At 51.8% G+C, this 14313-nt stretch overlaps 1 protein-coding gene across 5 annotated transcripts in view; it reads left to right on the top strand.

Annotated features, from left to right (window-relative positions):
* Nucleotides 1–13024: 13024 nt before the first annotated feature.
* The window catches only part of MVB12B (multivesicular body subunit 12B), a 263743-nt gene continuing 262454 nt past the window's right edge, over nucleotides 13025–14313 (top strand). For all 5 annotated transcript variants that reach the window (XM_032418694.1, XM_032418695.1, XM_032418693.1 and 2 more), the window contains exon 1: nucleotides 13025–13200. The gene's annotated coding sequence lies outside the window, so the exon portion shown is untranslated. The remainder of the gene's footprint in view (nucleotides 13201–14313) is intronic.

Raw genomic sequence — 14313 nt, forward strand, 5'->3', positions numbered from 1 at the left:
CCCACACATACAGTCAGTTGATTTTGTTGTTGTTTGACAAAGGCAGCAAGGGTATTCAATGTAAATAGAAAAAATCTTTTCAACAAATAGTGATGGAACAACTGGAGAAATGTATGGGGGGAGAAAACCCCTCAACTCCTACCTCACACCACACAGAAAGATTTAATTCAAAATAGATTTAAAAAGCTATAACTATAAAGAAAATATGGGGGAAATATATTGATGACTTTAGGGTAGGCAAAGATTTATTAGAGGACACAAAAAGCATGAAAAAGTTGATAAATTAGACATGATCAAAATTTAAAATTTCTTATCAAATCAACAGGTAAAGCAGATTGGAAGAAAACATTAACAGTACATATATCTAGCAGAGGACATGTGTTCTTAATAGGTAAATATCCTATAAATTAATAATAGAAAGGCAAACAACCTAAATGGAATTGAGCAAAATACTTAAACACTTCACAAAATATAAATGGCCAATAATCACTTGAAAAGGTGATCAATAGCATTCGTCACAAGGAAATACAAATTAAAACGAGATACTACTCCACCCCACAGAATGGTGAGAATTAAGACTGACAATATTGGGATGCCTGGGTGGCTCAAGTCAGTTAAGTGTCCCACTCAATCTCGGCTCAGGTCTTGATCTCAGGATCATGAGTTTGAGCCCCGCATTGGGCTCCATGCTGGGCATGGAGCCTACTTAAAATAAAAAGATGACTGTTAATATCAAATATTGACAAGGATGTGGAGCAACCAGAAATCTCTAACTCTGCTGGAGGGGGTGTAAAATAGTATAACCTTTTGGAAAACAGTTTGAAAGTTTCCTTAAAAAGGTAAACATACAGGGAGCCTGGCTGGCTCAGTCAAGGAGCTTGCAACTCTTGATCTCGGGGTTCTAGGTTCAAGCCCCACGTTGTGTGTAGAGATTACTTAAAAAATAAAATATATATTTTTAGGAAAGGTAAACATACACATATCATTCTGCTTAGCAGTTTGACTCCTAAGTATTTACTCAAGAGAAATTTTTAAAAATCTGTAATTTGTATTTCTGCAAAAAGATTTATATACAAATGTTGAAAGAAGCTATTATTCATAAGAGCCAGACACTGGAAACAACACAAATGATCAACAGGTGGACGAGCCAACAAACTATGGTATAGTCATACAATATTTGAGTACTTGCAATAAAAAGGCAGGAACTACTGATACAGATCCCAAGAGTGCATACTATATGATCTTGTTGATACGAAGTTCAAGAACAAACACAACTCATTTGTGGCAAAAGACATAGAACACTGGTTACCTTGAGGAGTAGGGGAGGGAGCGGACTGCAAAGGAGCAAGAAAAAGTTTTACGGGGTAATGGAAGTGTTCTGTATCTTGGTTGGGGTGGTGATTTCATGGGTATAGTACATTTATCAATATTTAAAGATTGTATACTTAAAGATGTGTGCATTGCATTGTGTGTAATCGCCTCCTCCCCCCTCCCAAATCTGGGGAAGTTTTGAGTCATTCACTCTAACCTCTAGTTTTAGAGGGATTCCTGAGACCCAGAGAAGGCAAGGGACCTAAATAAGGTCACACAACAAGTTGGGACTGGACCAGAGTAAGAGCTGGAACCCAGTTCTCCCCCAGTCTGTCCAACGGTTCTACTCTCGGAGGTCTCCGACCTGGGAAAGAGAAGAGGGGAGGAAGACAGAAAGAGGGGATGGAATAAAAGAGGGAGCCCCCAGCCCCACTCGTGCGGCTGTCCATAAAGCTGTGGAGAGCCCTCCGCACGCAGGACTGGGCAGCTTGGGGCCTTCCCCTAGCTCTAAAAAGAATCAAAGTTTACCAGGGTCCAGAGGGGACCCGAGGGCAGTGGTCGCAGCCCTCCCCTCCCCACCCCGCACCAGGCTAGAGAACGTGCCTGCGCAGTGCGGGCAGGGGTTGGGGGGGCGGGGAGAGCGGGAAGGCGAGAGGGGGCACGGGGTGGGGGGCTCCGGGGGAGGGGAAGCCGTGATGGGGAGAGGCAGCAGAGCTGGAGCCTCCGCGGACCTGCTTGCCCCTAAATCACGCGGCTGCATGAATAATAAATAAGGACCGCTCGGATCCTTAATAGTAGTCGCATGTCTTATTAAACTAATATTTCACAAACTTTTATTCTCCCTGTGGTTGGAGGTTGGGGACAAAGCCCCCCCTCTCACCCCAGCCTGCGGCGGGGACGGGCCTGGGGGGTGGACCCGGGCTCAGGAGCTCAGCCCACCCCCTCCCAAAGGGCCTGGAGGGGGACGGATGGCTCCATGGGTCCGTCCGTTTGCTCATCCATTTAGCACAGGTTGACAGGTTCCTCCTCTGTACCAGGACCTGCACACCTGGACACATGGAGCTGAGTGGGACCCGTTCCTGCCCCAAGGGGCCCCTGGGCACGGAAAGGAATACAGACCCTAAACAGACCATTGTCCTTGGGAGTGACCAGTGCAGGGACAAAGTAATGGACAAACGGCTGAACATTTAGGAGGAGGCGACAAGCACATTCACGGGGCAGGAATGCTTCTCAGAAGGGGAGACCTCTCCCTCAGGATGAGCAAGGAGAAGCCCTTCTGGGTAGAAAGAACTGCAGGCGCAGGGAAGCCCCGGGGTCATTCAACCGTAGTCAACCCTGCCTCTGCCACCAGCCACGTTGTCTTGATGCCGTCCCTGGGTCCAGAGAGACAAGGGACAAGCCCTGAGAATAGTTCCCACACTTGCTGTGCAGGAAACCAGGAGCGGGGCTCCTCTAGGAGCAGAAAGGGCAGGGACCCTGCAGAACCAGAGGCCCAGAGTAGGGGTGCAACAGTGTCCATGCTTTTCTCTCATCCAGGGGTTTGTTTTCCTCAAAGATCTGGGGTCAAATCCTGGCTCCAGCACTCATCTTTAAAAGCAGAGTGGAGGGCGTCCATACAGTCTCCAGCAACTTGTAGGGCTGTTGGGGGAACAATCTGAGATCAAAGCACATAGTGGATGCCTAATCAGTATCTGCTCCCATCACTTCCCCTTGGAGGCACGGCCTTCTGTGCATCCCCGCCCCTTGTCCCGAGGCTCCAATGGATGGCCTCCAAGAACCAAATCCGGGATATCCCACCCCCATCGCACAGCTGTCCCTCCTCCTCAGCTCCATTGCTGTAGCCTCCTCGCGTCCCCAGGGGCCGACACCCACCTGGTGCTGGGCTCTGTGCTGAGCGCCGGGGCTTTGGGCTGGGTGGAGACAGGGATCTGTGCCCTGAGGAGCCCCCAGTCTTCCTAGTCTTGTGGAGGAGGCAGCCACTAAGGCCCAGCTTCACCTCACAGGGGACACAGGCAGTGCTGGGCAGGCACCTGCCTGGCCAGCATCTAATTCCCTCCAGCAGCTCCGACTACCAGCCCTGTGCTTCCAACCCTGACTCTATTTGCAGCCCAGACCACTCTCCTGAGCATCAGACCCTGTCTCCAAGGGCCCCCAGATATTATATCTCCCGGGCCTTTCTGAATCTATGGGGTCAACGCTGAATTCCCCACCTACCCCTCGGCGTTTACTCTCGGCCAGATTGCTTTCTCCTTATGAAAGGAAGCATCACCCCTCCATTGATGAGGTCAGGTTGTGTGACTTCCTTTCTCCCACCCCCAGCCCCGTCCAGTCAGCTGAAATTCAGCCAGTTCTGCCTCTGAGCTGGTCCTTAAACCTTTCCTCTCCTCCACCTGCTCCCACTGCTGTGGCATGGGCCTCTCCTCCCTGTCACCTGGCCTGTTTCCTGGACCCTACACAGGTCTTCCTGCTTCTCCTCCCCGCGCCCCCCAACCCCATTCATCTCTCATCCACTATCGGATTATTCTGCCAGCCACTCAGGTATAACCTCAGAAGGCTTCCATGGCTCATCACTGCCCACAAAAATGAAATTCAGGCTCGGTAAGCTGACATTCAATGCCCTCCCCACCTAACAGCTGGTCCCGACCCATTATTCTAAACATAGTTCCCTCTACAGCCCCCAATACATACACACACACATGCTGGCCCAGTCACTCATCCTCAGCTCTGTCCCTTGGATATCACTGTTTTAAGGCAGAAGAAGGGAGAATTCAAAGAGTACAGACCAACAAGCTGCATTTCTGGGAGTGAGCAATATAGCCTTTCTGAGCTTCCTCACCTATAAAATGGGAAAACAAAAAAATTAATTAGCTGCTCTTATCAGTAACAGTAGTATGGTATGAGTTTCAGTATCTCAGTTAAGATTCTGGAATGGAATATAAAGAGATGATTGATGAGCCTCTAACAAGAGGAAGTGTGTAAACCCAGGAGAGGGATAGATTTGCCAAGAAAAGATAAGATCCAACTGTCCCATGTTCTTGTCTACAGGGTGGCTGGACCAGTAGGTCAGAGAAGTGAGGTCGAGAGAAGGTAGGCAATAAGGTCTATTTGGACATAGTTATAGGGGAGGTGGGGAAACATGGGATGGACAAAGAGCCAAGTGAATATCAGTATGGCAGCCTATGCCCACATTGTGTGTGTGTGGGTCTCTAGTGGAGTGCCCCAGGGCTCAGTGCTGCTCAGCTGTGGTCTCAGCCCCTTGTGCATGTAGGTAGAGGTAATTTTGTTGGTTTTATAGGGCTGGGGGAAGCTATGCTGGCTGCAGAACAGGGACAAGGAGAGATAAGCTCAGTCACGACAAGACACATGTCCCAGGGACCCATAGATGCTCTTATATTTGGAAATGACTTAAAGGAGAGGGCCCTAGGCTACCCAGTGTGTGGGGGAAGGGATGGGAGGGGGGAAGGAGGGATGATAATAATAGCGGTGACCCCTAGAGAGGCTTTCCTCTGGTGTTAAGCTCCTCACACACAGGCTCTATTACACTGGAGGAAGCTGGGGCTCCAGCAGGTCAAAGGACCTGTGCAAGGTCACCTGGTCAATGGGTGGCAAAGCCAGGCCATCAGCCTAGGACACACTGCATTAGCGCCTGCTGCCCGAAGCTGTTTCCCGTTGGGGTGGCAGTCTCAACAGCCTGTAGACTAGGGTCTTTTTACTTTTTATTATGTGGAACAAATCACAAAGGAGACGGAAGGAGAGGGGTAGCCCCCTTCATTCTAGGGCAGCCCCTGGTGCGTCTCTAAGAAACGTCAGGGTTCTGGACATCAAAGTCTGAACACTGTGCATCTAGGGTAAAGGGAATAGTCCACCCTGCTCAGCACATAGCAGGTCCTCGGCTCTGCCCCTGGAGGCTCACCTGGCTGGAGCTGCCCAGGAGAGCAGCCAGGCCAGGAGGGGACTAGCCAGCCAGCACAGAAGGAATATTTGGAGCAGCTTAGAGTGGTTGCATCGGATGATCAGAAAGTGGGGTGGGGAGGGGCGCCTGGATGGCTTAGTCTGTTGATTGTGGGACTCTTGGTTTTGGCTTGGGTTGTGATCACATGGGTCGTGGGATCGTGCCCCACATCGGGCTCCTTGCCCAGCGGGGAGTCTGCTTGGAGATTCTCTCCCTCTGCCCCTCCTCCCCACTCGCGCACACTCTCTTTCTTGTTCTGTCTCTCTCTCAAAATGAATAATAAAATAAATCTTTCAAAAAAAAAAAGAAAGTGGGGTGGGGGATGGGGTGCTGTGAATAGCTCCCAGTTGCTGACTGCAAACCTCTGCAGGGCTGAACTGGGGTGGGCAAGGGGTGGGGGGCCTGGGGGCAGCATGTGAAGGCTGATTTTGAGGAAGAACCTTCTCACAATCAGTTTCCCAAGAATGGTAATGAGTTCTCCATCCCTAGAGGTGACCAAGTCAAAGCTGGCCAGAGCTAGTATGGGGGGATCCAGGCATTAGAGATGCACTAGGCTTTCAAGGATCCTTCTGACCTTGAAATTTGTGATGCTTTTGCATAAACTCTGACTGCCTTCTGGAATGCCTTTCCTTCTAATTCCACCTCAAGGCCCAAATCAACCCCTACCTCTTGAAGGGAGTCTCCCCAAAGCTGCCCAATCAGACCACATCTCATTTTTCTTGATTCATTTGTTGTAAACTAGACACTCTATCAAATGGAAGAGGATCAAATCAAATGGAATTGTATGAAATTGACTAGAACCAGGACAAACATGTTTTTAGAGCATCCACTAGTGCCAGGCATGGTCCCCAAGGGCACAGATGCTGATTTGTTTAATCCTCTTAACCGCCGTTGGCATAGGTATGTTGGCTCCACATTCCAGGTCGGGGCACTGGGCACTGGGAGTGAAGTGACCTGCCCAAGGTCATGCAGCTGGGACCAGGGGTGGTGCTGGGATTTGAACCCAGACAGGCTGGTTCTGGAGGCCATGCTCCGGGCTGCCAGGACGAGGAAATAAGAACACAGAGTAGAGCCAGCACATAGTAGGCACTCGGCATGGCTGGCCTTGCGTACCGTGGCCTCGCCTCTCTTTGTCTTTGTCCCTGCGTCTCCCCATCATGTCCCTGCCCTACCCAGCTCTGTTGCTCTTCATTCCTCAGGCTCCCCGGCTTTGTCTGTCTTTCCCCCTCTCTCCCTGCCCCGTCTCTCTGTCCTCACATCTGCCTTCTCCCTCCTCTGCCCTGCCTCTCGCTCCGTGTGCCTGTCCTTGTCTGTCATTCTGTCCCATTCTCTGTGAAGGCCGGCCCCTTTCCCAGCAGCCCCTGCATGGCCCCCACTGCCGCGTGTGTATGCTTTCCCTGTCTTCCCGGTGCCTCTCCCCACCGACGCATCCTTTGTCTTTATGGCCAGCCCGGGTCTCTCTTCCTCTCTCCCTCCATTTATGAGTCTGTGTGTTAGTGGACAGGGCAGGGCAGCGGGCTGGAGGCCACTCACTAGTGACCTGTCTCTGCGATCACCTCATTATTTATCACTGGGGACGCCAGTGTTTCCATAAATTACCCCGACCCAGAGCCGCCTGCGCCAGAATCAATAGTCGCCTCTCGCCTAATACCCAATTATTAATAACCACGGGGGAAGGGTGGCCAGATGTGGCCAGATGTGGCCCTCTGGGCCCTTGCCCGGTAGAGGGAAGGGAGGGCAGGGAGAGAGCCGGCACCCATGCTGCGAAATGTGTGTTCGGGGCCAGAGTTGGGGCCTGGAGAAGGAACAGGGGGCCCACACTCTCTCCGGAACTGGGTGATAGAATCAGAGACATGGTTCCACTCTGAGGTCAGAGGGGAGAGGCAGAGCCCCATCTCTAGGCGCCTCCAGTCTGAGGACGGAGACATGCCATGCTCTGAAGTCTGCTCCTTCAGGGCCCACCTAGGACCCTAGCTATGAGAGTAGCTTCCCCAGGGAGGGAAGCTGTGGCAGGCCCTCATCCCGCCGGGCTGCAGGCAGGCCTGAAGCTGCCAGAGGCAGGGTGCTGGGCTGGGGACGTCAGAGTAATGGGGTCAGGAGCAGACTTGAGCCCTGTAGGGTACGTACCTCTGGATAAGTATCTGAGCCTGCAGGAGCTGGTGTTGGTGGAGGAGGCACCAGAGAGAAAGCTGAGGGGCAGGGGGAGGGACAGGGCACTTCTGGGGGGTGCCCAACTGGTGGAGCCAGCGGCTGGGGGCTCTGGGGTGGGAATCAGAGCATCTGTCCATGCAGGTGATCGGGGGACAGGGGCCAGAGGAGGGGGAGGCCGAGTCCCAGAAATCTCTGACCTTGATGTCCAGGTACCCAGGCACACTCATCCCTCAACTACTGGCTCTCTCCTCACAGAGAGGCTCAGAGGCCCCATCAGAAACACACACACACACACACACACACACACACACACGGACACACACACACACACACACACACACACACACACGGGCATCCATACACAGCCAGAGACACAAAGACGCACTGGTAAACACAGATGCACGAGGGCACACAAACCCACCACCGACAGAACTACTAATACATGTGAGCACCGCTGCACGCAGAGCCCTCCCTGCATTCCCCCCACACGCGAGCACCGCGCACTCGTGGCCCACCCCCTACGCGCGCCCTTTGTGCACACAGTGTGCGCTTGCTGGCAGCGCGGCCTCTCAGGGCCTCTTGCGGGAGCCAGGCTGAGGCTTCCGTTCCTCCGGAGCCCAGTTGGTGCCAACACTGCCACCGTGTGGCTGCAGGAGCACGGCGCCAGGCTGGAAGGCCCTGCCAGCGGCTAGGGCGGGGGACGGACAGCACCAAAGTCTCGCCCCCAGACTTGGGCCTCTTTATCTAGATGAGCCCCGAATACCATTTTGGCCACTTCCTAGTGAAACCAGACATGGGCCTGGGGAGCTGGGGTCAGGTTGTGTGGCAGCTGGAGCTACTGTGGACCAGTGCTGTCCACCCAGCAGGGCCTGGGCGGCCTCCCTTGGCCTCTGTCTCTGCAACCTGTGGCTGGTGCCAAGTGGTAGGCAGGCAGCCCCCATGCGGGTGTAGACTGGATGCCAGGTTGCTTGAACTTTCCCAGAGAGACTGGGGTTCAGTCCCAACCTGCAACTTTATTATTTATTCTTTCACCAAAATGGATTGAGGTTCTGTTTTGTGTCCAGGTACAATGGTGGGGTGTTAGAATGATAAACGTTGTATCAGTGGTGAGCATTTAATAAATGTCAGGGGGCCTGACATTGAGGAGATAACACAGTATTTATTAGGTTGAACCATAGGAAATTGCCATTGATATAGGTCCAAAACGGTCAACTATTGTCAATTTCCTATGTTCTACTCTAATGATGATAAGAATATCACAGTGTTACAAAATAGAACAGAGGGGCTCAACCTGGGGAAGAAAAATAAATGTCATGGAAGTTTTCCTTGAGAAGGTGAATCTAAGCTGAACTTGAAAGGATGAGTAGAGATCAAGTACTAATGGCAGTGGAAGAGCTATGCAAAGGCCCTGAGGCAGGAGGGAGCTTGCATTTTGTGGAAACCAGGAGATTAGAGCCAGAGAACCAGGAGGTGAGGGGTGTAAGTGAAGCTGGAGCAGTTTGGGGAACCAGGCTTTCCATGTAGGACCCCAATCATGCCATGTTTAGGACTTCGGACTTTTCCCCAAGGGCCCTGGGGAGACCTTTCCTGAAGAAGGTCACCAGCAGAGGAATGTCACAAGTAGCTCATTGTTTTGGAAAGCTCACTCTGGCTGCTGAGTGGAGAAGGACTGGGCAGTGGGGCAGGGAGTGGAGGGGAGAGATGGTGGTGGGAGAGGGGGCAGAGCAGAGTTCTTGGTCCAGTCAGTCTCTGAGCCCGAGTTTTATCCTCTGTCAACTGGACTGTAATTTCCTCTTTGCAAGAAGAATGAAACTAGGAAATGAATGCAAAAGTTGCTTTTTGATAGTTGCTTGGCACATAATGAGCAGTCAGACAATGACATTTTCTTGAGGTGCCTGGGTGGCTCAGCCTGTTAAGTATCCAACTCTTAATAACACCTCAGGTCTGGATCTCAGAGTCGTGAGTTCAAGCCCTGGGTTGAGCATGGAGACTACTTTAAAAAAATGGCATCTTCTTCTTCTTCTTTGGAATCCAAAGGAACCCCCTCCCCCCGCAACTCCTGCTGTAATTTAGCATGATCTGTGCCAAGGGGGCAAGCTCACCGATGGAGCCCAGAGCCCACTGAAGCACGTGTGTTCTTGCTCTGGTTGTCAGAGATCCTGGAGCTCTCAGGTGTGACCCCCCCGGCCCCAGTTTATGCTCTAGATCTCTCCAGGGGTGGGCTCCCTTGAGAGAGCAGTGCCTGGGAGAACATGCCCTGGCTTTACATCCTCTTGGATGCTGCGCAGAGCCAGGGCAGACAGACACCCAGCCATATAAGCTTGCCTAAGACATGTCTTTAACTCCCTTGTACAGATGGGGACACTGAGGTCCTGGGAGATTAAGTCACACACTGAGTAGCCACACTGGTGCTGAAGCCAAGGCTGACCCCCAAAACTATGCTTTTTATTTTTTTCAACCTCAGGTGCAGAAAGTTGAGTTTATCATACATCTCAGTTTTAGGCAGGGTCTTCATGGGAGGTCTGTCTCCTGACTTGTTATTACTAAGAAATTAATATGTGCCAACTCTTCTCAGAGCCCCATTGTGCACCAGGCTTGGTGACAGGACCCCATGCCAGAGGACCCACAGGTGGTTCAGGGACAGTTCCTGTCCTTGGGGAGCACGTGGGCACATGGCAGCCAATTCCTGGACAAAGAGCATCCACTCTCGTGCCCTGCCATGCTGATGGGAGGAATTTATCTTAAGGAAAATAAGGTCAAAGGTCTATAAATGTGTTTGTATCAGAAGGATAATAAAGAAATGCATGCCTTTCAGTGAGGAATAAATGCATTATCATCTATCAGTTTAATGGAATACTATGCAGCCATTAAAATCGATGGTGTGGGTTTTTATTTATTGATGCGAAATGATGGCCAAGCTTTGGTGTTCAGATTTTTTTAAGTAGGCCATAAAATAGTATTTATAGAGATTCCCATTTTGAAAAACAGATATATGCTTATATCATATTTTCTTGATGCTAAGATGTACATATTTTTCACATTTTTTGCATTTCTGAAATCAGGATGTGCGTTGCAATTAATATATATGCTTAATGCAGTAGTTCTTTTCTCCCTAAAAGCTGTGTAATTAAATCAGTGATGCATTCTATAATCAGTGTTGTCCTGGAATCAAGAAATATACACACGCAGACACACACACATACACGTATGAAAAACTCCAGAAAGATATAAACCAAAATGTTAAAAGTTGTTAATTCGAGGTGATTTTCACTTTCTTTTTAAGCCTTTCTGTACTGTCTAAATTTTATAAACTGAGCTCACCTTATTTCTATCCTCTATTTCTATATTCGAAAACAAAACAAAGGCGCAGTTCCAAAAAGCAAAGCTTCTTATACACTGGAGACCAGAATAATGGCTAACCAGAGCTCCCAACACAAGCTGTAGGGACTCAGAGGAAAGAGGGAGGAGTCAGGGAAGCTCCATGGAGGTGATGGTGAAGGAGCTGGGCCTCCTAAGACAGGAAGGATTTGGGTAGATGGAAAACAGGTTTGGGCACAGTAGGCCCAAGAGACCGCCTCAGAGGAAGCCTGGGGATCTGGAGCTGTCCCCCTGGCTGCAGGCAGGTGGTGTGACTTGAGGCCACATAGATGACAGTGGTGGTGGTAGGTGGTAGTAGTTAGAATAACAACACAGCCACCATTTACTGAGTGTTGACTCTGTGCCAGGTACTGTTCTAAGTTTTTCATAGGTACTTACTCATTGTCATGGGCTGAATTGTATTCCCCCAGCTTCATAAGTTGATATCCTAGACCTCTGTACCTCAGAGTGTGACTGTATTTGGAGATAGGGTCTTTTTTTTTCTTCCAGTTTTACTGAGATATAATTGACATATGAGATAGGGCCTTTAGAAAGGTAATTAAGTTAGATTGAGGTCAGGGTGGGCCCTAATCCAGTGTGACTGGTGTCCTTAGGAGAAGGGGGGATTAGGACACAGACATAGAGAGGGAAGACCACATGAAGATACAGGGAGAAGGCAGCCCTCTGTGTGCCAAGAATAGAGGTCTAGGAAGAACCCAACCCTACTGACACCTTGATCTCACACTTCCAGCCTCCAGAATTGTGAGAGAATACATTTCTGTTGTTTAAAGTCACCCAGCCTGTGGTGTTTTGTGATGGTGGCCTTACCAAACGAATACACGCGTCTACCCTACAACGAGCCTTGGGGGTAGGCATTTCTGTCCTGTTTTGCTTTGTGACAGGCTGCCCTAAAACAGTGGCTTAGAATAACAATTATCATTTATTTTGCTCTAGGGCTTGGCAGGGTCAGCTCATCTCAGCTCCACGTGGCATGGGTTGGGGCAGATGGCTTTCAGGATGGCTCACACACATGGCTGGCCAGTTGGTGCCCATGGTCAACCAGAACCTACAATGGCCTCTGTACGGGGTTGCTTAGCTTCTTTGCAGATTCCAAAAGTGAGCCTCCCAGGAGAACAGCACAGTGTAGGGGGTGAACACCCTCATGACCTAGCCTCAGGAGTCACATGGCATCACTTTTGCAGTAGTTGTTAAGGTGCAGGAAAGGTCCACTCAAGTTCAAGGGGAGGGAACACCGTTCCCACCATCCCCTGCAAAGACTAATGGTTCTTACGAGGCTGAGCTTGTAGAATGGGATCTACATCACGGTGGGCATCTTTGGAAAATGCAGGCTGCCATAGCAGGTATGTGATTATCCCCCCTTTACAGCTGAGGAAAGTCATGTAGAGAAAGAATTTCAGTGACAGGCTAAAAAATCAAGCGCGCGAGTGGTGGCATTGGTTAGGTTGGCGCTGGATCATGAAAGGCCTTGAATGCCAAGTTACAAGGTTTAGGTTTAAAGTAGGCAGGCAATGGGGAGCCACTGAGGTTTTTGAAGCCAGGGGTGACATCAGTAGATCTGTGTTTAGGGACAATCACTCAGGCTGCAGAAGGGAAAGAGGTGGGGAGACGGAAAGTATGATGGCCGTTAGGTGGCTGGGGCCACAGTCCTGCGGAGGATGCAGCCCAACCCGGGGCAGCGCTTGGGGGATCGAGGGGAGGGCCCGGCCGCCGCGGCTCCTCGGCACGAGGGCCTCTGGGTGGTGGACAGTGCCCGCCCCACCCCTCCAGGACCAGCGGAGCTGCGTGTGCCCTTGGTTCCTCCAACAGCCATTGCCTCACGAGGTACCGTGCAGGTGGCTCGACCAGCCCTTCCCCTTCGAGCGTCGGGCCCCTCGCGCAGGCTCTCACCACCTGCTGGCTCGATCTCACGGCGCATAATTGAGTCCTCAGTGTTTGCTGAAGGAATGAGGGAATGAAGGAATGGGAGAAAAGCCACAAAAGACAACATCCTAATAAACTGGGGGAGAAAAAAGGCAACTAGACCCTAAACATAAAACTGCACAGAAACGCAGATTTGGGGTTCCTAACTGGAAACCACGGCGGGAATGGGGAGCCAGGAGTTTGGAAGTGGGCGGAGTAGAAAAAAAAAAACACACCTGAGCCGGGACGGGGCTGGGTTCTGATTGGACGCAGTGCGTGTCAGTCGCGGCTGCTCGGTCGGTGAGCCTATCCGCTGGCTGGCGACCGCGAGATTAAGACGCCAGAAGCCTCGCGGGTTCGAATCTCTCCCTGCGAGATCTCGAGCACGTTACTGCGTCTGCGGACTCAGTTTGCTCGGCTGCGAAGTGGGGGTGGGAGCGGCGCGTCCCGCCTGGCGCTGCGGCGCGGACTCAGCGAGGCGCCCGGGGTCCAGCCGAAGTCGGGGCTCGGTAAGTGAATACCCATCACCTGGGACTTTTGCCCTGAGACCGGCGCCGGCAGAGGCCCCTGGAGGCGGTGACGTGTGTTTGGAGTAAAGATCTGCTCACATCCCACCCCCTACCCTCTCTATCCCCTCCTCCCAGCTCCTGAAGGGCAGGGACTATGTCCCGGGGCTCAGCCAGGGCCTGGAGGAGGGCTGGGGAAGGGCCGGGGAGTTAGCGGCTGCGAATTGTTAACGATTCCCTCTGGGGCTGTTCACGGTGGGAGGGCGGGGGAGTGCCTGGGGCAGAAAGGCAGCCACTGGCTGATGAGGTAGGCTGCCTCATCTGCAGACACACTCTGGATGTCAGCCAGGAAGCCCTGGCCCAGGGGAGACAGGTCAGGGGGAATGAGGGACTCCTAGCAGCCAGCAACCAGAGAGAGGAAGCAGGGAGGGGACATCTGAGTTGACAGAACGTGCCAGGATCCATGGCAAGACCTTCCAAGGCGAATGTCATCTTATTGTCCGTATTTTACAGGTGGGGAAGCAGAGGCTCAAAAACATTACAGCTAGTTAGTGCTTTGGACCCAGGCTTGTCCGATTCTCAAACTGTGCTCTTTATCCTACCTCATGCGGCCTCTGGAGAGACTTTGAGGAGGGAGAGAGATCTACACATTAGCAAGGTGGACTCCCGCAGTGTTGTCTTGGGGCCAGAGAAAGGTGGGCGCCCTCACATAGGTCCCTGTGCCCCAGGTACCTCTGCTTGGGCTCTTCTTGAATTGGTCTTTGTTGCCCCTGAACCTCTGAGGAGCGTTCCTTCTGGATTCACCAGTCAGACCAGGGGTGGGGCGGGGGCAGCAAAGACAAAGTAGATTTCACTGCTGTGTGCTGGAGAGGCTGAGACAGCTGAGCATCCCCCGCCCAGCCAATAGTTGTGGCAGTGGGAAGCAGGTACCCAGGACGATGGGGTCAGTGGAGAGACCCTTGCAAAGCAAACACAAGGGAGGAAGGACCACAGGACGGGCTGGTGTCCGCCGGATACCCCACTTTCTCTCTGGGGCCAGATTCACTCTCAGATTCCAGAGCCCTCCCCTTTGTGCCCCAGCACTGCCCCGTAATGTAGTTCCCCTATTCCCAAGAG

This window comes from Phoca vitulina, unplaced genomic scaffold, assembly GCF_004348235.1.
Source record: "Phoca vitulina isolate PV1807 unplaced genomic scaffold, GSC_HSeal_1.0 scaffold21, whole genome shotgun sequence".
NCBI classification, from domain to species: domain Eukaryota; kingdom Metazoa; phylum Chordata; class Mammalia; order Carnivora; family Phocidae; genus Phoca; species Phoca vitulina.